This window comes from Micromys minutus (assembly GCF_963924665.1).
Source record: "Micromys minutus genome assembly, chromosome: 1".
NCBI lineage: Eukaryota > Metazoa > Chordata > Mammalia > Rodentia > Muridae > Micromys > Micromys minutus.
This window is the reverse complement of record NC_137969.1, coordinates 86,423,134-86,448,471: the sequence shown is the minus strand read 5'-3', so window position 1 is coordinate 86,448,471 and position 25,338 is coordinate 86,423,134.

Here is a 25,338-nt window from a genome sequence, read left to right as displayed (position 1 = left end):
TGTGTGTGTGTGTGTGCGAGAGAGAGAGAGAGAGAGAGAGAGAGAGAGCGCGCTTTTAGGTGCACATGGAGACCAAAAGGTATTGGTTGTCAGCCCCTGGATATAAGTGCTACAAACTGAAGTTGAAACTTCTGGAAGAACAGTGTGTGATCCTAACCATGGAGCCATCTTTCCAGTTTCTATATTTAATTTTCTGATCCAAAACCTTGCTAAGCTCAGTCAATAGTTTTAGTGGGAATTCCACTAAGAGCTTTTTACACAGATGAAAGCATAGTCTGCCTACAGGAGTTACTCTTCCTTTCCACTGAATAGCTCTCATTTGTTTTCCTTAACTTATGCATTTGTTTGAACCTCCAGGACAGTGTTTGAACACCAATGCTGACAGGCACCATTTCCTTATTATTAAGGGATGGATTTTGTTGTTTGTTTGTATTTATAGGCTTGACATTTTTAAAAAGTTTAAAATGTAATTACATTAAATTAAAAATATTAATTTTATTAAAATATTGTGTCATTTCCCCATCCTTTTTCTCTCTCAAACTCCTACCATGAAATGCCCTGTGTTCCTTCTTAAATTCATGGCTTCTAAACTCTTTTTCTCTAATTTGTATTTTTCTATATATGTATGCATATGTGTAGATGTTTATATAATAATACATGGCCCTATATGTGGAAATATACTTTGTTCAGACTCTAAGCATTCTTTAGTTGCCTGTAGTTCTTTTTCTAGGGTTGTGGCTCCAGGAGAAAACTTAACAAATGAACACACTTCCCCAATTCTTTAAGTTTACAGTAGAAATTTTTAACTTCCTCTTAAGAGATTCCTCTGCCAACTTTTTAGGAAGAGACAATATTATCAGTACCACTGGGGTACAAAGAACTATTAGGGGTTGTTAAAGAGCCAAATACTAACCAGAAGCACTTGACAGATCCTGAGAGTTGATACAGGTGAGAAGCATTTTGATGGGTGGGTGAATTACAGTTCTGGTACTGACCAGGCATGGTCCAGAAGACAGGTGTTGGTAGATGGAATCATTCCAAACCTTAGCAGTAAGACCTTCACCTGGGGGTCTGGAGAAACCAAACTGATTTGCAATAAATAGATATGTAGAGGAGAGGGTTCCTACTTCATCTGGTATCAGTTCTTCACTCTTTACATCACAGAACACTTGCAACTGGAATTACCTGAAGAGCAACCTTTCAGCGTCTTTTCAAGTGTGGCTTAGTAAGCAGATCTCACCGAAAATCAGTGCTAATCTTCACACAGTGAGGGACAGTTTCAGGGCAATAACAGACACTGGCTGTTTCTTTTGTTATGGTAAAAGAGAGATTTTTACCTTTTAGCCAGTACTAATATGGTGAAAGAAATAATAAAAATAAGTCAAAACAATTGCTATCTCCTTATAAAAGGCCTGCCATCCTCCACACATTGCCAGTGACTTTGTTAACCTCAATATACTCACAATTATAAAAGAAAAAGGCATACCCTTTTTACATTCCATTTCAGACAATCTCAAACATGATAAAGTTGGTTTATGGTCATGTTAAAGATCAGTGGGGGAAAAAAACAGACTTTTTTTCTTTGTTGCCAAAAGAGGGGCACAAAGCAGAGCTCTATAGTAGACTATTGTGAAGGGACATCTGGTTTCTTGCTGTGAATGTTAAATAAAATGACAAAATTACTTTTCTTTACACCCAATCTTGTAGGCTTAAAAACAATGCAGTCTCTGGGTGTGTTGGACACTGTGGAGAAGAGTCTAGCTGTAAAGCCCGCGGGCCACCAGGCTTCAGCCTCATTGAAGCCCAGGCGGTCTGCTTTCGAGCACTTACATACCTCTTAAGGAGGGAAAGCCATGAAAATCCTGTCATTATTTGTTCCCATTTGAAAATGAAAAACAATGTGTATTTGGAAATTGGCTTTAGCTCAGTCAAGCTCACTCACAGCTCTTGGATTTGAATTCATCAGGCTGGTGAGCTAATACTTAGGCAGTTCATTTCCCCTTCTGAGTTTGCTTATTCCAGATCAGGGCATGAAGGTGGCAGCTGTGAAAAGTCCCTGAAGTTGATCTATCAGTTAAAAAGCACACAGCAGCAATAGGCTGGCACAGATGCCAGCCATGCCGCCGAGGACAAATGGGTTTTGATGCTTCATAAGGCTGATCTACTGAATTGGGTTGTTGACAGGAGAAAACTCTTAACCTATTTCAAAGGTGGTCATGTTCTTTCGAAAGTAGTTCAGCTGCCCTGTCGTTTACTCCAGAGCCACTTTTATAAGACTCCAGATGGTTCAGACTGAATCCATGAGAGTCTTTCTTTCTGCTACTGCTATATATGTTTATATGCCGTAAAGGACACACTAGTACTGCATGGGTACCTGTGCTGCTGGTGTATGCTGCCATATTATCATTAGCACTCACAAGTGTTGCCAAAGCTATCAATCCCTCAATGCCATGGTCTAAAAAAATGTGTCTTAGTTTGATCCATTTACAGCGGGACTTGTGTCTTGTCTTCTGTCACAGCAGCTGCTGTGATATAATGTGTATATAGTTTGCTGATTAAAACCTTCTTTTCCCCAGAGGTCTTCCCAGCAATCGCTACTTACTGGTCCCATCTTTGTTTCTCAGTATCACTTAGGACTAGTCAATCATCTTTTAAAAAAATGTGATTTAAACAAGAAAAACCATCACATATCTGCCTCTCAGTTGCCGTTTCCTTCCCTCTTAAATGGACACAGACTTCCATCTGAAGGACTTCCTTTAACATTTATTATGCTAAAGACTTGCTGTCAAGCTGCCTTTTCAGTATTCGAGTATGAGAAGTTATTTGCCTTCTTTTTTTGAAAGGCATTTTCAATGATTATACAATTCGAGGTTAAGGCAATATGGCTTGTTTTAAGTGTTTTGAAGTGCAACTTAACCATCTCTGAGCATGTATTCTCTCTGCTTCCACTAGTGTTCTCTCCATCCCACAGTCTGCTTTTTTCTCTATGTTGGTTCTCCTCGTGATGCTTAAGTCTCTTGACCCTCTTCGTCATTGCTCTTTGAATCATTTTATTATAACGTGTCCTTATATTGATCATGCTAAACATTGTTTGAATTCTTTGGATATATGTTTTTATTATCTTCAAAAACTGGGATGCTTTCAGATCTAGTTCTTTGGATATTCTTCCTGGTACTTTTGCTAACCACTCAGCACTGTCCACAGGCACATCTTAGTGCTGTAGTTAAGTGGATAGACTGCTGGAAAAGAGCCCACAGCATACTGCTGCTCTGTGCATGTATTCTTGAGTCCTCTCTGTTTTGTTTTGAGTAGTTTGTACTGTTGCATCTTCATATTCCTGGGTACATCCAGAATGCAGCCGAGTTCCTTAGAAGTCTAATTCTCCTTGTTTGCTTGGTAGAGATTTGTTAGCCAAAACTGGCATAGTTACCAGTCTAGGACTAATTATTTACCTCCATGATGCAAAATTCTATTTGATCTTTGAACAGGCACTATTGGCTCTATTTGTCATGGTTATTTGTTCTAAGATGTCTTTACCCCTAGCCTCTTAGATAGATGTCTGTGTGTGTGTGTGTGTGTGTGTGTGTGTACCCATGCTTTATCAGCAACTCAAAAGGTAGCTCTATAGCCATTCAGTTTGCTCATGATCTCATAAGCCATACATATAGCTTATGTATGACTCTCCCTCACTCTCATGCTCACTTGTTTTTTTTTTTTCCTTTGAGCCTCTGTATTGAGAATTCTACTAATTAAGCCTCACAAAGTTTTCAAGCTTCTTGTTTAGCTTAAATAGTTCACAGAACTCCAGTTTGCATCAGAGACTGGAAATGTTCTGGGAACGTAAGGTAGGGTGACTATCACGCATACCTATCCACATCCAACCCGCATCCCACCCATATCCTGAGATCTCAGTCCTCAGTTCTTATTTTCAGTGTTATGTAAACTGAGATTTCATATATTTTGTCCATTTATGACTCTATTGTATTTTTAAGGACTAAAAAGGTGAAATGCTTGAGTCTTCATTTGTATGTATGTGCTATGCATGCCTACTTTTACAAAGAAGAGAGCATCTGATCCCCATCTACTGAAAACTGTTGGCTATTGCAATGCAATAGTAAAACATGGTTTCGGTTACCCAGCTTAGCCACACATAGAATCTCCAGAGGTCATTACTTTGTAATTAGTCAAAGCAGCCAAACAGATGACATTGGAGAATAACCAAACATGACAAATACTGTTGTAGACTAAGGGATAACCTCAAGAAAACATTTTTATTTTTCATAGTCAAAAAGAGATCTATTGGAAGGATCTTTACTGTATTCTTTGTTAATCCAAATCTAGAAACTATTTCTTTTTACTGCTATTGCCTTCTATCTGACCAAAATCACCGGCATCCGACTCCTTTTTCCTCTTCAGCTTTAGGATTCCAAGAAGTGCTTTCTGTCAGTCTCTACAGGTCCTTCTTCTATCACATGTAACTCCTGGACAAAGGCCAGCAATTTCTGAGAAAGATAATATTGAACATGAAAATACTGCTCTATTTTGTAGACAGACCAACTGAGGCTACAGGAAGAATGAATGGTACCAGGTCCCCAATTCCCACCAGAGGCAGAAACAGCAAGGAACTTTCTGGCTCCCTGGGGTGTCATATATTTTAGCAGAAGGATTCCAGCCCTTAGTAGAGGACCTGATGAGGATTAAACTACAGCCTAAGTCCCGGGAACCAGAGTTTTCTGTAAGCTTGCCTAGGTGAACAGTGCTTCAAAAGCTGTTCTCATCCTCCGGCTCTGATCTGAGATGAAAACCATTTGCCCAACTGCCTCACTACTCCGTCTGTCAATTCTGCCTGGCATTCCAGTTAGATGTGTTGTCCTTCTTCACTTTTACCTTCACTGAAGTTGTGGGATAAAAGGGGTTCCCTCAAGATAATGTTAAAGTTTTCATATTGTCTCAGGGCTTATTGTTCCAGGTTCCAGTGAATCCAGTGGTGAAGAAGTACCTCAATCAGGCAGGCATAAGGAGCATATTAGAATTTTTTCTGTAAGTGAAGGACTTGAGACCTTGGTGAATTATACAGCTAAAAGCTTGTTTTGAAGATAGTTCTGTTAAATAGAACGGAGTGCTTAGGGCCTTAAATATGCAAAGTTTCCCCCCACCACCATGGCTTCCACCAGACTACCACAAAGGTAAAATAAAAGCATCCTCATTTGCTGGGCCCTTCAGGCATTTCCCTGTAAAACTGCTACACTGGTTGCCAGACTCTACATTTTTATACAGAAGATTCACTGATGCTCACCAGACCAGCTGGGATAGTTATGTTTAGCAGAACTTAGAGTAACTTCCAGTCATGGAGTAGTTGGTGTGTTGTTATTTTTAGGTCACTGAAATTTTGGTAACTGAAGTACATCTAGTTATCTTGTATGTATTAAGAAACACACACACATTTGATAAAAATGAAGCGTTTAGTAGGTAAGACTATAAAGCAAGTGTACATTCATCACAATATGCCTATATATAAGAACATACTTGAAAGGGGAAATTATGAATCAAGGTCTATGGAAACACAAGGGTAAGAAGACTTTAGAAGAATGATTTGTTTCTCATACGTTTTTTACTGAAGTTGGCTACCTCAAGTTACCTTTGACCATGTGTCTAGAAAACAGAAACCTAATTATCAGAAATCTGAACACTAAATTCAGCACCTTCCCAAATCCACATAGATGACTTAGTGATGGTATAAGATTGAACTTTTCTCTGGTCCCAACCCATCCCCCTGATTTCTTCATCCTTCTTCTCCAGTCCCCATCCTGCCATCTCCCTGACCTGGCTCTGTCTGCTGCTGCACACATGCTTGCCTTCAGGCTTGCACACAAGTGTTTTCTTCTGCTGAGTGGCCTCTTCCTAGTCTAACATGGTGGGCACTTTGCTCTCCATATCCCTTTCACCTTCCTTATTTTCACTTCCTGTTACCACTTTGGACTGGTCTTTGTCCTCACAAAGGGGCACGTTCTTCCTAATGGCATGTACACAGACCTGGCACCCTTGAACCATGCCAAGGAGTCTGCATGTAAGTGTTTTTGCCTCCTCATGTCATAAGATTAGTTTACTATGGATGCTTTCACTCTAAGGTGATTCCGTGTTGAAAGTGAGGTGAAAGGAAGACTTAGCTCACTAGGAAGTAGCTGAGAATGGCTCTGCCTCTGGAGTCTTAGCTCCTTATCTACTCCTAATGGAGTACTGGTGGTTAGCTGGGGCCCTTTAAGAAGTAGAAATCAAGGCAGTTTATGCTTCTAAGATATTTGTTTGGGTAAATGTCAGGAAAAGAATCTAGAAAGAAGGAATCTGGGAAGCCAGGATGTCACATAGCTAAAGCCACACAACAGGAGGATAACCTATCTTCCAGAGTCTGACTATGCAGAAGATGAGTGTGTGTGTGTGTGTGTGTGTGTGTGTGTGTGTGTGTGTGTGTGTGTGTGTGTGATCAGAGAGGGTATCAGATCCCCAGAAAATAAAGTAACAGGCTATATGATGTGGATACCAGGAACCAAATTTAGGTCCTCTGGAAGATCAGCAAGTATTCTTAATCACCAAGACATGGCTCCAGCCCTAAGGGAGACATATTTAACTCTGTGGTCATATCAATAGCCTTTTCTATCTGTAACAAAATAATCTGATGTTGTATCCATTTCTCTGAGATGGAAAAATTCTACCCTGCAGGGAAGCTCCTTAAACCAGAAGGTGAACAACTTGAATGGCTTCAGGTTATCTCTGAAACTGACAAGAGCCTGTGGCCTTTCTTTTCCCAACAGTAAACAAGCCAAGCTGCTGAGCTGCACATTCAGACAACCCAAGCTGCAAAGGAGACTCTGGCACCAGACCTGCTGCCCGGAAGAAGCATAATGGTTTGGAAGAGGCTTAACCGAGCTGTGTCACTGCCACGGGTCACTCTGCAACCTGTTGAGCTCACTGCACGTTGTGCAGCATGATCTGGGCACCCGGTTTCTGTGCACAGTCACCCGTGCTGGATGGGCTTTGCTGGCACAGCTGTATTTGAGTCATTTCTGCTTCTGTAACTAACTCCTCATTCAAATTCCTGTATGTAAATAACCCCATTGAAACTCACTGCTTCACCAAGTTGGATGCTGGTGGTACTTTGATAGGTTCCCTAATTTTGATCAGCAGACATAGGGAAAGCTTCTCCCCAGAAGTTTTGTCATGTAGCATTGGACAAGAATCAACTTAATGGGAGGAAGGATTTATTTCTTCTGAGAAGTCTAGTGCACCACTCCATCCATAATGCCAGAGAGAACATCACAGCAAGCAGAGAAGGAACAATGGTGGATGGTGGGGACCCAACTGGTTCCATTGCAAGTACTGTCAGAAAACAAGAGTGAATTGCAAGGAGGGCCAGGCTATTAAATCTCAAAGCTTACTCCAGTCACCTATTTTCTCTAGTAAGGCTCTGGGCCCTAAAGGTTCTACAGCTTCTCCACTAGATGAACAAAGAAGTCACATACGTGAGCTTAGGGGAGGCGGGTCACAATGAAACCGCAGCTGTAGCTCTAGGGATATCATATGGTTTGTGGCAATATGTTTAACATGGAGAAAAGTGACTAGTATGTGAGAAATAAATGTTTATCAGTTGAATGAAGTATCCATTGGGATATACGAGGCACTTGTTAAGTAAGAGCAAACGTGGGTAAATACACATAGAAAACAACAATCTTCCTAAACGTTTTGGCCATCACCGAGGGTAACTCTCCAGTTAGGCAGTGATGTACACGGACAGATATATTCCCCCAGGAAAGAGAATGAGGCTTGGCTGTTGTCTGGGCAGGTACACTTACAGACACTTCAGACCTGTCTATTTCAAGCACTTAATCCACATGAAATAGTGATAGTTCACATGCCTGAAACTATTCCAAGCTAGCAAGATGTATAGCTTGCTGTAATATATATCTCAGAAGATTACAGCAGGGGCTCCAGGGCACATGAGTTTCCCTTCCTTTATTTATTTGGCTTAAAACAGTAAAGATCACTCTGTTCTAGTTCGTGATATCTGAAATCAAGGCGTCAGCAAGGTCAGGCTCTCCCTGAAGGCTGTGGGAGAATCTCAGCTTCTGGGTGCTGGCACCGGGGCACTGTGTTCTCTCAGCTAACTTGCTCTAGTCATTGCCCATTATCATACAGCATTCTCCTTGTGCATTGTCTGTCTCTACATCCAAAGTTCCCTGTACATCAACTTTCCTTTTTGTTTAAATTGTGAGGCATATATCGTGAAATTTTCCATCTCGCCTTTTTCCAGCATGCATGCTCTGGCGTTAAGCACATTGACACTACTGCACAACCATTCCTCAGCAACTTTTCTCCTTCTGTAAAACTGAAATTCTATACACATTAACAAGTACTTTCTTCTTTTCCTCCAATATTCCAGCCTCAACCCTAGGAAGCCACACTGCTGGTCTCCTTCTTGTAGATTTGTATGAGTTACTTTAGGTGTTTCCTAGGAATAGGTCAATACCAATTCAGTTACACGTGTCTTCCCCTATTGCTCTCTACCATGTATGTATGTATGTATGTATTTATGTATGTATGTATGTATATGTATGTATGTATGTATGTATGCATGTAGGCATGCATGTATGAATATATGGATGTATGTATTAAGACAGGGTCTCTCACTATACTTAGAGCTCACTGATTTGCCAGAAATTTGCTTACTTCTGCCTTTCTGCCTACTGGGATTACAGAGAGGTGCACACCACCAAACCTGACTTTCCCCTTGGGGTCTGTATTTTATCAAACAATAGATTCCATCACCCACTCCTTATTCTTCCTCCTCTTCACTTAAATCTAAATCCCCCATATTAAGGAACTAACCTTCCAATGCTTAGAATGTGACCGTAAGATAGTTTTGAAAAGGGGTAATTAGGCTGGGTGTGTTGGCATACTCCTCCAATTCCCCCACCACTTGAGAAACAGGCAGAGACAGGTTGACCTCTGTGAGTTTGTGGTTAGCCTAATCTACATAGTGAATTCTGGGACAGTCAATGCCACATAGAGAGACCCTTTCTCAAACAAACAAGCAACAAGAAGTAATTGTTTATATGAGGCAAAAAGAAGTAATTTACATGAGGCAGGGAATTTATTGTTCAATCACTTCTTTTGGAGATCACCTTCAAATAATCACATTCTGAAACACTGCAGTATTAGGTTCTTAATGTAAGAATTTTAGAACATCTGATACAGCCATTCACCACAGTTCAGTTATTGCTCTCAGAAAGTCAGCACTGATGGAATTCTTGTGAGCATTTCATAGACCCTGTTCACATTTTCTAATGGTTTTTCTGTCATTTTTCTCACCCACAATCAATACATCTCAAGTTTAGTGATCTCATCTCTTTAAGTCTCTTTAATGTGGAACAGTTTCTTCATCTTCCTTTGTTCTTCTCGATCTTATTTTGAAGTGTGCTGTTCAGTTATTTTATTCAAGACCTCTTAATTTGCATGATGATTCCTCATGATTAAATTTAGGCTAGCATTGTTTCAAGAATATCACAGAAGTTATCTTGTGTCCTTCCTGGGATATCACGCCAAGGGGCTGTTGTGTGGGTAGGGGCATTTAGAGACACTTCAGACCTGCACACTTCAACTACTTAATATATAAAATAACATTAGTTCGATTTCCTGAAAACATTCCAAGCTGGCAGGCTTCAGTGTTCATTTGCCCCGTTGCTGGCAATGTTATATTTAACCATTTGGTGTAGATAATGGCTGCCAAGCCTCATATATATTCTTTATAACAAATAAGTGTCGCATGGAAAAATACTTTGACTATAAAAACTCTCTTTTGTATGTTTTTTTTTAATTTATTTTTGGGGTGGGGTATGTGCACATGAGAGAGGAATACTATTCAGCAATTTAAAAAATCATGGAATTTTCAGGCAAATGGAGGGAACCTTAAAATATCCTGAGTGAAGGAACAGTCTCCAAAGAGCATGCATGTATGTATATACTCACATGTAAGTAGATAGATATTAGCCATAAAGTACAGGTACCATGTTACACTCCACTGATCCGAAGAAGCTAAACAAGAAGGAAGGTCCAAGCAAGGAAGCTTGCATTTCACTTCGAAGGGGGAATAGTCATAAGAGGCAGCTGGAGGGAGGGAACCAGGAGAGGGGGGAATAGGAAGGAGAATGGGGGATTCAGGATCAGGTGTGGGGAAGGACCCGAGAGATAGCTAGATGGCCATAAAAATTCATGAAAATCTGCAGCTGATGAGAGTGAGGAGATCAGGGGTATCTCCAGGATGAGAAAGAGACTTGAGAAAAGGGAGGTGCTCAAGAATCAGTGGAGATGAACTTACCTGTGACTCACTACACTGGGAATACGAAACCTGAAGAAGAAGCCACGTCTTGTAGCCAGGCAGAAACCCCAGTGGAACAATAGAGACACCAACTCTCACACAAAACTTTCAACCCAAAATGTATCCTGTCTATAAGAAATGCAGGCACAGGAGATAGAGCAGAGATGGAGGGAATGGCCAACCAATAATTAGCCCAACTTGAGACTTATCCCATGGGCAAGCATCAATCCCTAACACTATTAATGATACTCCATTATGCTTGTAGACCGGAGCAAGTTTTTCTTTGAGAGGCTCTACCCAGCAACTGACTCAGACAGATACAGACACCCATAGTTGAACAGTGGATGGAGCCTAGGGGCTTTAATGGAAGAGTAAAGGGAATGATTGTAGGCCCCAAAGGGGTTAGGAACTCCACAGGAAGACCAACAGAGCCCCTGGACCCTTGGGGCTCTCAAAATCTGAACCACCAACCAAAGAACATACACAGGCTGGACCAAGGCCTCCCCACACATATGTAGCAGATGTGCAGCTTGGTCTTCATGTGGGTCCTGAACAACTGGAGTAGGAGCTATCCCCAAAGCTGTTGCCTGTCCTTGGGCTATGTTCTTCTATCTGGGCTGTCTTATCTGGCCTCAATGGGAGAGGAAGCACCTAGCCTCATAGAGACTTGAAATGCTAAGATATCGGTTGGGAGGAGTAACCAAGGAGCCTATCTTCTCAGAGGAGAAGGGAAGGGGCATAGGGGAAGGACTATCAGTGGGGATGACCATGGGGGGGGGGGCAGTGAGCAGAATGTAAAGTGACTAAGTAAAAAATTAAATTAAAAAACTGTGTTGGGTGTAGGATATGTGCACACGAGTGCAGATGCTCATAGGAGCCAGAGGTGCCCAGTACTCTTGGAGCTGGTCCTTCTCCAAGAGCAGTTCCTACTTTTAATTCCTGAGCCATCTCTTTATCCCTCCAAAAATCTCTTCACATACTTACTATAGTTCTGTGTATTAATTTTAGGTTCCACTGATGACTTTTGTCAGTGCAGTGTTTGCTGGATGGTAAGACAAGATTCCTAGCATCCCTTCTACATGTAACCGATGGGAACTGACAATAAAGTGGACCTCTTTTTCTCCATCATATTTCATCTTAGAGAACTTGCAGAATATACTTTATTTTGTTAGTAATAATCCAACATTCATATGTACAGTGAGTGCCCAGGGCTGGACCACTGGGAATCCATTCAACTGGCTTTGGCATCATTTTGTTGCAGCCCTATTGTATTGAAAACATTTTCTGATCTCTGACATGAAATATTTCATAGCATCTTTATGTTTCCCTCTCCCAGCCTGGAATGTATCCCTTTAAGGGTCCTGGTTCATTTTACTGATAAGTGGCACTTGATCTAAGCAGTTCACATTTCTAGACAATGAACACTAGGCTGGCTTGCTGTTGTGACATTACAATTGCTTCTTGACCATCTCCAGGAGTAAGAAAGTGAAATATATATATGAATGCACATATATACACAGCTCTCAGAGCGCCTTCCTAGATCCAATTTTATGTGCTCTTAAACCTTGCATTACAGCTATGTCTCCAACTCCAAACCAGCCTCTGTAAAGCTATTATCCATGTTTTTCCTTTAACCACAGTATATCTTCCAACTCACAGAACACACAAGGCAGTTTCAAGAAATCTAAACTGATTTTCCTAAAACATACCTTTTAACTCTAGAGCTCACATGCATCCCCCCCTCTTTCTCTCCCTCTCTCTCTCTTAGAGTTAGAACACACAGTCAAGCTGTTGTTTTCAAAAGCTGCTGTCACGAGTAACCATCCTGACACCCTTTAGTATGGTTTATTACCTGTCTTGAAGGTTGGTTTGTCCTTTTTTAAAAGTCATATTCCATTTGGATCTTCTTCCTCACCTTCTTAGCTTTAATTATTTATTCTCTCCATCTGAGAAATGTTAACACAACCCTAAAATCACAACCATACAAGTTTTGTTTTAGTTAAGAACTGTCACTCCCCCGATCCCTTCTCCCACACTCCCGTTCCCTTCCCCACCCCTGCTTCTGTTCACCATCTGTAGATAAACACTCTTAAAGCTTTAACTTTATTCTTTCTCATTTATTTCCCAACATCCACCAAATTTATGTGTATCTTCTCATTTCTTTTTTTCTTATACTCAAAGTTAACTCTTACGTGGTTCTTCTGCTCGCCCAACATCATATCCTGAAAAGCAATCTGCATTCGTTTGTAAATTACTCCTTCGGGCTTTTTTCTTCTGCATTTGGACATACCTTTCTAGTCAACAACATTGCTACATTTTGTAAGCATACAATTTTCTCAACCAATTTTAATAAGGGTTCAACCTCCCCTCTAGCCCACCACCCAAAAAAAGGCAGTGGAAAAGAAAAATTATTAGGATAAGGGGGAAGTGGACCTGTTTCGAAATAATTTTTTAGGGTGAGTCCAATCTTCATTGTCAGAATATCAGGAGTCCAGCCCGCTAGCAAAAAAACCAACATGAATCAGCAGCTCTAGACGAATCCACTCAGCAGACACCACCCAGGAATCAGCAAGAGCAGTTCAATTCATATGAAACTGCAAGGTTCACTTGCCCAAGTCCACTGTGTAAGCAGCAAGAAGGCACCCTCTTGAGAAGTTCTTCGTCCAGTTTCTCTTTATCAAGTCACTACCTGTAAAGCTCAGCAAAGCAATGTGAGGCAAACCAAGACATCAGTGAAGAATGGCGAGGTGGAGCAAAGCAAGCCAGAGCTCAGGATCCCACTGTCTGCAGGGTATCATAAATCTTTTCACATGTTTGCTAAAGCAAAACATCCTTTCACCTGTGTGCCTCGCAAGACATCATTTGACATAAATGACTTCCAAAGAAACCAAAGTTTCCACTTCAATATTTTATTGTTTTTCACACTGCTAAATGACCACATTTAATGAATAATTTGTACATGAGTGTTTTCCTATTGTTGAAAGTATGTTTTTAGAGTAAACCCCTAGAATAACTTCTAGCATTGTTTCTACTCTCATGCTGGGTCAGAAGATAACCTCATAGCTTTTTTTTTTTAATTATGTATTGCCAATTCTTCTTCAAAAGAACTGCCTTATTTTATCCCACACACGAGCATCTGTTTCCATTTGGTATCACTGGAAAAATGTTCTCCCAATTTTTTTAGCACATATCTTCCTGATAGACAAAAGATATACTTCAGTGTCATCAACATTACACCAGATTAATTTGTATAAAATTTACTTATGATGGGGATTGACCATCTTTTATATGTTTGAGATTAATTGGTATATATTGTAAAACCATATATATTGTAAAACATAAACCTAATGCCTTGGCCTTTAGTCAGGTCTTTGTCTGTCTCTTAATTTTTGCATACTATAGCTATCATTTCAGATACATATTTAAAAATATTTTCTCCCACTTTTCCAAATCTCTTCTGATTTCCTTCATGAAGGTTTTGCTCTACCGATTGTCCTTTGCTCTCAAATTGGCTATAAGAATTACTAGATTCAAAACTGCATCCTATGAGGATGATTGAAAGAATTCCGAGGGGAGCTTGAAGTGGATCCAGCATAGGTTTTCCCATCTAATTCTGCATCTACAGCAGCAGCAGTGACCTTTATTATAGAGAGGTGACCCCACTCTTGGAATTAAGGTTTCCATTTGAAAAACCCATGGATTCTGGGGCAGCTTTTCCTCTGTTTTTCTCTTTTTTTTTTATGCCCTCACTGGTCTAAACTTTCTTTATGCTAACAGTTCCCATAGTGCTTTGCCTCTAAGTCTTTGTATAGCTTTCCTCCCTGGCAGGACTGCCTCATCTTTCTCTCGTCCTGTTAACTCTCATCTAAGTTTCTGATCTCGGCTTTCTCCACAGGGAGAGCAATGTCCCCATCCATGCATTCTCACGGCATTCTCTCACCAGTTCTAGAAACTATCATCACAGATGGAATGGCATGTTTAATGCCTGTGTGCCCCAATAAATTAGAAAGCTATTGTTTTCTGCCATTAAGTAATTCTTGGGATCAGCTATAGTGCTTAGATTTGGTGGCTGCATATGGGGTGGATCCCAAGGTGAGGAGGCTTCTGAGTGATCTTTTCTTCAATTCCTGCTCCTCTATTTGACCTTGCATTTCCTTCTGTGAGTGTTTTGTTCTCCCTTCTAAGAAGGACTGAGGCATCCCTATTTTGGCCTTTCTCCTTTTTGAGTTTAGAGATGCCTCCTCAGGGACTATGCTAGAGTCATATCGATATGATACAGCTGGGAATGCTTACAGCTAACCATCAGTCTGAACTCAGGGACCCCAATGAGGGTGCTAAAGAAAGAACCTAATTAGTTGAAAGGTGTTGCAACCTCATGGGAAGAACAACTTTATCAACCAAACAAACCCTCTAAAACTCCCATGGACTAAAACACCAACCTTTGTGCACACATTGACAGACCTATTGATCCAGTTGCATATGTAGCTGAAGATAGCAGTGTCTGGCATAAATGTGAGAAGAGTCTTTTGGCCCAGGGAGAGCACGTTTTCCCAATGTAGGGGAATGCCAAGGCAATGGCGTGGAGAGAGTGATTAGGAGGGAGTGCACCTTTGTGAAGGCAAATGGAGTAGGAGAGGCAAGGGAGAAGGATGGGAAAAAGAATAACATCTCAAATATAAATACAGAGTATCTAATAAAAATTATGGGAAAAAAAGCTATTGCTGTCTTATTAAATTGTGTAGTTATAGAAGCTGGTTTAATTTTTTTCATAGTGATTATGCAATAAATCTTTTGTAGATTTACTGCAAACTATGATTCAGATTTGGTTTGGCTAGATCCTGTGTGATATTAGTTCAGTCCTGGCTTTTTTGAACATGCTTTTCCCAGGATGCAAGTGGGTATTGTAAAGGATCAACTGTTTTCTCTGAAGATTATACAGTTGGTAGTTGTGCTTTAAGATGACCAAATGAAGGAAAATATTTGGTAGATTGGAAATGTGTCTAAGATATATGGATATGATCTCACTTGAGATAATTTGTATATATTGTTATTATAATATATTTTTATGGTTTAAATGTAAATATATTTTGATCCTTCCAGATCTTGTCTTTCTCCCTACCTATCCAACTTTAATTTCTTTCTCAGGAAACAAGCAAACACCCAATGAAACAACAACCCTTACCCCCACCCAAAACCTGTCCTAGGGTTTCCATTGCTGTAAAGAGATAGTATGATGAAGGAAACTCTTATAAAGGACAACATTTAATTGAGGTTGACTTACAGGTTCAGAAGTTCAGTCCATTATCATCATGGTGAGAAGCCTGGAAGCATCCAGGGGAACTTTGTGCTAGAGAAGGAGCTGAGAATTCTACATCTTGATCCAAGGGCACCCAGGAAGAGACTGTCTTCTGCAGGCAGACAGAAAGGGATTGTCTTCTGTATTAGGCAAAATTGAGCTCTAGGAGATCTCAAAGCTTGCCTACCCAGTGATATATGTCCTCCAACAAAGCCTCACCTATTCCAAACGAGGACACACCTCCTAATAGTGCCACTTCCCATGGGCTAATCATATTCAAACCACCATGCACCCCCAAACAAAATAAAAACATGCCTCCTTCAAATATCCAAACTTTACCAAATAAAAAAACACAAAAAACTGTTGAGTCCATTATATGTTGGTCAACTACTCTTGAATATAAGGCCTGCCCTGGGTGGTTGATATACCCAGAACTACTCTATTGAAGAAGAATGATTTGTCAGGCAAAAATACATGCTTGGATTAGCCAAAGCCTGGATTATAGTAAATATTTTCCAGGATTGTCTAGATAAGAAGAATCAGCCCACTCAGATGGCACTCAATATTGATAATGTCACTTCTATCCATTGGATATTCCTCAATTGAGAATTCTTTGTTTAGCTCTGTACCCCATTTTAAATAGGATTGCTTGATTTTCTGTAGTTTAACTTCTTGAGTTCTTTGTATATATTTGATATTAGACCTCTATCAGATATGTGATTGTTAAAAAACCTTTCCCAATCTGTTGGGTGCCATTTTGTTTTCTTGACGGGGTCCTTAGCCTTACAAAAACTTTGCAATCTCATTAAGTCCCATTTATCTATTCTTGATCTTAGAGCACAAGCCACTGGTTGTTCTGTTCAAAAATATTTCCCCTGTGCCTATGTGTTTTAAGCTTTTCTCTACTTTCTCTTCTAATAGTTTCAGTGTACCTGGTTTTATGTAGAGATCTTTGATCCACTTGCACTTGAGCATTGTACAAGGAGATAAGAAATAATCTATTTTCATTCTTCTGCATGCTGACTGCCAGTTGAGCCAACACTATTTGTTGAAAAGTCTGTCCTTTTTCCATTGAATGTTTTCAGGTCCTTTGTCAAAGATCAAGTGGCCATATGTGTGAGAGTTCATTTCTGAATCTTCTATTCTGTTCCATTGATCTGCCTGCCTATCTTTGTACCAGTACCATGTGGTTTTTAACACAATTGCTTTGTAACATAGCTTGAGGTCAGGGATGGTGATTCCCATAGAAATTTCCTTGATATTGAGAATAAATTTCACTATTCTAGGTTTTTTATTATTCCAGATGAATTTGCAAATTGCTCCTTCCATCTCAATGAAGAATCAGTTGGAATTTTGATGGGGATTGCATTGAATGTATAGATTACTTTTGGTAAGATGGCCATTTTTACAATGTTGATCCTTCCAATCCATGAGCATGGGGGATCTTTCTTCTTCGATGTTCTTCAATTTCCTTCTTCAGAGATTTGAAGTTCTTGTCATACAGGTTCTTCACATGCTTAGTTAGGGTCACACCAAGGTATTTTATATTGTTTGTGACTATTGTGAAGGGTATCTTTTTTCCTAATTTCTTTCTCAGCATGTTTGTCCTTTGAGTAGAGGAAGGCTACTGATTTGTTTGAGTTAATTTTATATCTATCCAGTTTGCTGAAGTTGTTTATCAGCTATAAATGTTCTCTGGTGGAATTTTTGAGGTCACTTAAATATACTATCATATCTTCTGCAAATAGTGATATTTTGACTTCTTCATTTCCAATTTGTATCCCTTTAACTCCTTTTGGCTGCCTGATTGTTCTGGTTAGTACTTCCAGTACTATATATTTTAAACAGGTAATGAGAGAGTGGGTATTCTTGTCTAGTCCCTGATTTTAGTGGGATTAGTTCAAGTTTCTCACCATTTAGTTTGATGTTGGCTACTGGTATGCGGCATATTACTTCTATTGTGTTTAAGAATGAGCCTTGAATTACAAATTTTCCCATACTTTTAATATGAAGGGGTGTTGACTTTTGTCAAATGCTTTCTCAGCATGTAAAGAGGTGATCATGTGGCTTTTTTTCTTTGAATTTGTTTATATAGTGAATGGCATTAATGGATTTTCATATATTGAGCCATCCTTGCATCCCTACGATGAAGCCTACATGATCATGGTGAATGATCATTTTGATGTGTTCTTGAATTCAGTTTGCAAAAATTTTGAGTATTTTAGCATCAATGTTCATGAGGGAAATTGGTCTAAAGTTTTCTTTCTTTGTAGAGTCTTTGTGTTGTTTAGGAATGAGTGTAATTCTAGCTTCGAAGAAAGAGTTGGGTAGTATTCCTTCAGTTTCTATTTTGTGGAATATTTTGGAGAGTATTAATATTTGATTTGCTATGAAGGTCTGATAGAATTATGCTGCTGTTTAGATGTTTTTTCAGATCCTCTAGGTTTTCCAGTTTTGTTGAGTATAGGCTTTTGTAGTAGGATCTGATGATTTCTTGAATTTCCTCAGTTTCTCTTGTTATGTGTTACCTTTCATTTTTTATATTGTTAATTTGGATACTCTATCTGTGTCCTCTAGTTAGTTTGGCTAAGAGTTTATCAATTTTGTTGATTTTCTAAAAGAACAAGCTCTTGGTTTTTCTTTTCTTTTTTTCTTTTTTTGTTTTTTTGTTTGTTTTTTTTTTGTTGTTGTTATTGTTGTTGCTTTGGGGTTTTTTTGTTGTTGGTTTTTTGTTTTTTTTTTTTTTTTTTTTTTTTTTTTTTTTTTTTTGATTCTTTGTATAGTTCTTTTTGCTTCTATTTGGTTGATTTCAGCTCTGAGTTTGATTATTTCCTGCCATCTCTTTCTTTTGGGTGTACCTGCTTTGTTTTGTTCTAGAGCTTTCATGTGTGATGTCAAGCTGTTAGTGTGTGCTCTCTCCAGTTTCTTTTTGGAGGTGCTGAGCAGTATGAGGTTTCCTCTTTGCACTGCTTTCCTTGTATCCCATAAGTTTGGGTATGTTGTGACTTCATTTTTTTTTTTTAAATTCTAAAAATTTTTTGATTACTTTCTTTATTTCTTCCTTGACCAAGCTATTGTTGAGTACAGCATTTTTTTAGCTTCCATATAAATGTGGGCTTTTTGTTGTTTTTGTTGGCATTGAGGACCTGCCTTAGTCCATGGTGATCTGATAGAATGCATCAGATTATTTAGACATTCTTTAATCTGTTGAGGCCTGTTTTGTGACTGACTATGGTCAATTTTCGAGAAGGTGTCATGAGGTTCTGAGAAGAGTTTTTTTTGTTTTTTTTTTTTTTTTTTTTTTTTTTTTTTTTTTTTTTTTTTTTAACTTCTGGGTTGCCTGTCCCAGGATAGACATTGGGAGGGAATGTGGACTCACCCTGGGCTCAGGAGTGACACCTTTCCTGAAGCTCTTCCTCTTCTGAGCCCCCAGAAACCTGAAGGCAGGCTGCCAGTACAGATGAAACTGGGTAGGTTCTGGCCTTGTGCTATAAGTGTGAGTTCCTAGGCCGCACTTCTCCCACCAATGCCCTGAGAGTTCTTGGAGGCCTTTCTGGGAATGGCCATTGGGTAGGGAATATGGAGTGCTCAGGAGTGAGAGCCCTCTTGCAGTTCTTCTGAGTCCTCTCTTCACTCTTTTACCCTAAGGTGCAGTCTACCATTGATGTTACGGTGTGTTTCTTGGATGCAGCAACAAGATGGATCCTGTTTTTGCACACATTCTGTTAGTCTGTGTCTTTTTAATATAAAATTGGGACCACTTACATTGAGAGTTATCAATGATTAATGATATTTTTTTCCTGTTTTATTGTTTTTGGTAGAGATGTTATTGTTGTTTTTGGAGGAGGAGGTAGTGGTGGTGGTCGTGGTGGTAGTGGTGGTGGTGGTGGTGGTGGTGGTGTGTGTACATGAACATGCATATGTGCTTCTCCCCTTTTGATTTAGTGGTCTGGGTTTATTTATTTCTTGTGTTTTATAAGGTGTAGTTAACCTCTTAAGGTTGGAGTTTTCTTTCTACCAGCTTCTGTGGGGCTAGGTTTGTAAGTGGATGTTGCTTAAATGTGGTTTTATTATAGAACATTTTATTTTCTTTATCTATTTTGATGGAAAGTTTTGATGGTTATGGTATAGTTTTCTGGCATTTGTGGTTTCTTGGAGTCTACAGCATATTTGTCTATGACTGTCTGGATTTAGAGTCTCACTTTAGAACTCAGGTGCAATTTTACTAGGTCTGCCACTATGCATTACTTGTTCTTTTTCCCTTTCAGCTTTTAATATTCTGTCTTTATTCTTGTGTTTAGTGTTTTTTTTGTGTGCCATGGGAATTTTTCTGTTGTGATCTATCTTCTCTCCTGACCTGATTGCTGCTGCTGCTGCTGCTGCTTCTGTTTCTTGTTCTTTGTTTCTTGTCTTGTTCTTCTCCTTTTCATTCTTCTTGTTGTTCTTGTTCTTGTTCTTCTTGCTATTTCTCCTCCTTCTTCAACTTTCATTGTGATTTCCTCATAAAAACTCACTGTTTGCTCAAAGGTATACATTTCTTTTCTAGCTAGCCCCATCCTGAGATATGACCATACTCTAATCAGAATAGCTATCATCAAGTAATATGACAGCACATGTTGGAGTGAATATGAAGAGGATGAACTCTTATCCACTACTGGGAGGAGTACAAACTGATACAGCCATCATGGAAATCAATTTGCAGTTTCTTAAAAATATATCATTACCCTATGCCCCTAGTATTTCAATTCAAGGCACTTGTCTGGAGAACTCCACATCTTACCATAGAGATATGTGTACATCAGGAAATGGAGTCAACCTGGGTGCTCTCCTTCATTCTTGACAGATAATTTTGTAAGATTATTTGGGTTTTTAATTTTGTAAGATTTTTTTGGTTGATACTTTTAAAGTTATCTTCATAAGTTTATTCTTTGACTATCAATGTTTCAGATGAAAAAATATCTGATAGTTCTGTCAAGGATAGACAGGGCACTTCAACACTATCTTTGGACCTCAACAGTCTTATTAACATATGGCTTATTTTCACCCCATTTGGCATATGTGAAGTTTCTTATATTTTTAAATGTATATCTTAAATAAAATTTATGGGTTTCCAGCAATAATGGCTACAGTTACTCTTCTTTTCTCTTTTATTTGCTCTGTTGTAATCTTACTCATTTGCTCTCTCACTTACTCTCTCACAAAATCACTCACTTCCTCACTCACTCCCTTACTTGCTACCTTACCCACTTGCTCACTCACTCACTGGCTCACTCTCTCTCACTCCCTAGCTCACTTACAAACTTGCTTGCTCACTCATCAGCTCTCTCACTCACTCACCCATTCCCTTGCTAGCTCACTCATTCCCTCACTCTCTCACTCCCTAGCTCACTCACTTGCTCACTCACTCACTCACTCACTTACTTGCTCACTCACTCACTCACTTGCTCACTCACTCACTCACTTACTCACTCACTCACTTGCTCACCCACTCAATCACTTGCTCACACACTTGCTCACTCACTTACTGGCTCACTCTTTCTCACTCCCTAGCTCACTTGCTTACTCACACACTTACTCACTCACTTTTTCTAGAGACTCTAACATTAGTGTTCTGATGCTGTATGGTATGGTATACACTCTCAGGACCACATTCAGTTTCTTCTCTTTTATTCTTTTTTCTTCCTCTGGCCAGCAGTTTTCATCTTTCCATCTTTAGGTAGCTCATATTTATTGAATTCATGAATGGAATTCAATGTTGGAATTTATTTATTGATGTCTCTGATGTGTCCATAAATCATTTCCTAGTTTTCTACACAATCTTTTACTTTTTGGAGTCTCTTAAAAGAATTTGTTTCTAGTAAACTCACTATCTTCTCTTTCTCTTTTTATTGGTTTACTGGTGCCTCCTTTGAATGAGCTTGTATCTTTTCATTTCGTGCTAAAATATGAAATTGATACTCATTATAATTTTCCATTTGTGCTACATAGCTTTTGTCAACTTGACAAAGTTTAGGGTCTTTTAGGAAGAAGGAATATTAATTGAGAAATGCTAACACCAGACTGTCCTGAGGGGATTTTCTTGATTGATGCTTGATGTTGGTGAGACCATTTCACAGGTGAATGGTGCCACCACTTTCAAGGTGGTCCTGGACGCTATTAGAAAGAAGAGAGAGTGAGTCAGTAAGCAACATTTCTTTACTGCATTTGCTTCCATTCCTACCTCCAGGTTCTGCCTTGAGGTCCTTCACTAGCTCTCCTCAGTGATGGACAATATGTGAAAGTGTAAGATCAAATAAACCCTTTCCAAGTTGTTTGTGGTTATGGTATTTCATTATAGCAATAGAAACCTAAGATACTATGCAAGCCTTTCTCTAGATTTTACATTCCTTCAATAAATTCTAACACTCCCAAATAATTATACTACACAGACTCTGTCAGTTGTCTGCAAAGACAGATTTCTGATAATTCTGTATCTGCAATCTTCTTTTATATTCATGCAATGATTGATTTTGGTATGTCAAACCTTAATTTCCTAAAGTATCCCATCTGGACATGAGACAATATCATTTTTATGTATGGTTGAATTTGGTTTGCTAAAATTTGTCTCAAAAGTTTACATCCATGGTTATAAGGGATATTTTTGATAGTTCATTTTTAGTAATTCTGTATGGTTTTAGCATAAGCTGAATTGTAACCTCCTTGAATGACTTGGAAAGTAATTCATCCTTTTCAATTTTGTGGAAGAATGTGTATAGAATTGCTGTTAATTTTCCAAAAATATTTAGTTTAATTAACTGGAGAAGCCATCTGGACCTGGAGTTTCTTTTGTAGAAGGATTCTTAATGACATGTTTCATCTAAGTTGTCAATTTTATTGGCATAAATTTATTCATAATATTTCCTTATTAGCCTTTTAATATCTCTTGAATCTGTAGTGGTGCTTTACCTAATACCAAAAGCTTACTGTCATTTCTTTTGTTTTCTTGTTCAGATATCAAAGAGCTAGCTTATGTTTTACAGATCTTCTCTATTTCATGTACTCTATTTTATTTATTCCTTTGGTGGTATATATTAGTACCTCATCCATGTGGGTGCCATTTCTTTCAGTTACTGCTGAAAGAAGTGAGTGTCATTAGTGCCCTTCTCTTCTTTTCCAGTATTGACATTTATCCTATAAAACTGAGATATATTGCATATAAAGATGTGATAGAAGTTTTCATTTTCATTTAATTTCTAGATACTTCTATACTTGATTCTGGCCAAAAGACTGAGGCACTGTGGCAAAAAGTAATTGGCTTAAAAAAAAAAAAAAAAAAAAAAAAAAAAAAGCAAAGGTTTTCTTAGCTCACAGTTTCAGAGCTTTTGTTTAGCCCATAGGGTAGGGAGAACATGGAGAATTATGTATTTTTATTCTTTAAATTTCAATTTAGCTATTTTTTATATATTTGAAGTAAGTTGCTTTATAAACATAGAGTTGGATACTCTTTTTATCCAATCTGACAATCTCTTGATGTATTAAAGAATATTTACTTTAATGTAATTGAGTGATATATTTTATTTTTTTACTTCTTTTGTATTAATTGAGGTTATTTAAAATTCTTTTTAACTTTGTGACTTATTTATTACAGGCATTTTTCCATGTAATTGGTTGTTCAGTCTGGGGTCTATAATATGTAACCTTAATTTATCTGTTTTAAGTGATAAAGTACTCACAAGAGACTTACAATAGTGCACTTCATTTCTTGTCTTATGACCTTGGGCTACCATAAATTTTATTGTATAAGTGTAAAAAGTAATAGAATACATTATTACTTTTATTTATACCTTAGTATTTTATAAATGTCTAAAAATAGAAAAACCTTATATCTACTCATGTAGTTATTATTTCTAAAACAGCACAAGATTCTGTGGTACATACATCTGAAATAGATCTCAACAGTTTTCAAATCTAAGTATGAACGGGCCACATTTCTTTCTAAAGCCTAGGAGAGTGCACTTTCTTACATTTTTTCAGCTCTAGGACACCATCATTCTGAGACTGTATCCTCACAATGCTATTGCTCCTGTTCTTCTGCTGCTCCCCCTCTCATATCCTCATGATTATATTGAGCCAACTCAGATTATTAAATACCTCCACATCTCAAGGTTTACTGATTTGCCAAATCTTATATTCCCCTTTTAATTAGTTTCCTTCATATAACCTATTTTCAAAGATTAGAATATCGGCACCTGAGCAGGAGGTTCTTCCTATATAGCATGTCTCCGTTCTTCTCTAAATACTTTTGAGTTGTTGTTGGGGGTGGTGATTTATTTTTTTTTGAAAATTTCATACAGTGTATATGAACATATTTATGTTTCTTCTTTCCCTCACCATTACCACCTTTCCATACTTCCACCCAAATCTGAGATTACTTTTTTTTCTTCTTCCAGTTGGTGCTGCCTGGTGAGTCTTGGGAGTAGTGTCTGTGCTGGCAATGTACTCATTCTACCATGGGTCAAATTATTAAAGAAAACTCAGTCCCCGTCTCCCAGCAGCTACCAAACATCACCAGTTTATCAGTGGTAGAGTTTGTTTGGCGAGAGCTCGAGTAGACCTTGTGCAGGCTGTCACAACTGTTGTTGAGTTCTTATGTGCAGCTGTCCTGCTGGATTTGGAAGACCCAGTCCCTAGATGTTACCCATCATGTCTGTCTCAATCTTTTTGTCCCCTTTCTAGGAGAACTCCTGAGTTATGGGGGGAGGGCTGAGATCGAATGTCCCACTTATGGCTGAACAAATCATTGCCATTTTGTAAGCTGGGTAATTGGGGTCTCTGTGTTAACTACCATTTACTGCAAGCAGAGCCTTCACTGCTGAGTGTTAAGGGATAGTCTAACCTGTGAGCATTTTCTTAATTACTGATTTTCAGAAATTGGTAATGCTTTTCATTATCATGTTTTTTTTTAAACGACTTTATTTTGCAAAACAAAGATAAATGTAAAGATTTTAAACATTTTCATTATCATGTTTTTATTTCTCATTCTCCTTTTGGTTGACTTTCTGAAATGAAGTTAATAACTTTCAGCAATTTTGAAAACAATTTTAATTATATCTAATTCAAATAGTTTTAACTTTTCAGGAATTCACATTATGCATTTTCTTTTTTTTCTTACCACTTTACTTTATAAAAAAAGAGGGATACACATACAGATTTTTAAAGGCATTTTGGCATAACATTATATGAATATTTTTGTCAGTACTTAATTCTTTTAGAGGTTTGATAGCATGCATTGAAATCCCACTAGTTACCATAAGCATGAAGTCCATGTAGGACAGAACGTAACATGGAAACAGATTTCTTTTTTTCCCCCCAGTGAGGCAAATTCTTCTTATTTCTTTTTTTTAATTGAACAACTTTATTTTAAAAAACAAAGATAAATATACAGATTTTATGTATTTTTGCATGAAAGCATTTGAATATATATTTGTCAGTACTTGATTTTTTTTAAAGGTTTGATAACATGCCTTAAAATCTTCCTAGTTATAATGAGTATAAAGTACATGTAAAACAAGATGTAACCTGGAAATAGTCAAAGTTTTTTTGGTGTGTAAAGATTAAGCATAATGGTTTTTCATTTTCATTTTCTTATTTATTTTTTTTGGCTTTTTTTTTCTTGAACTTCATATAGTCTGTG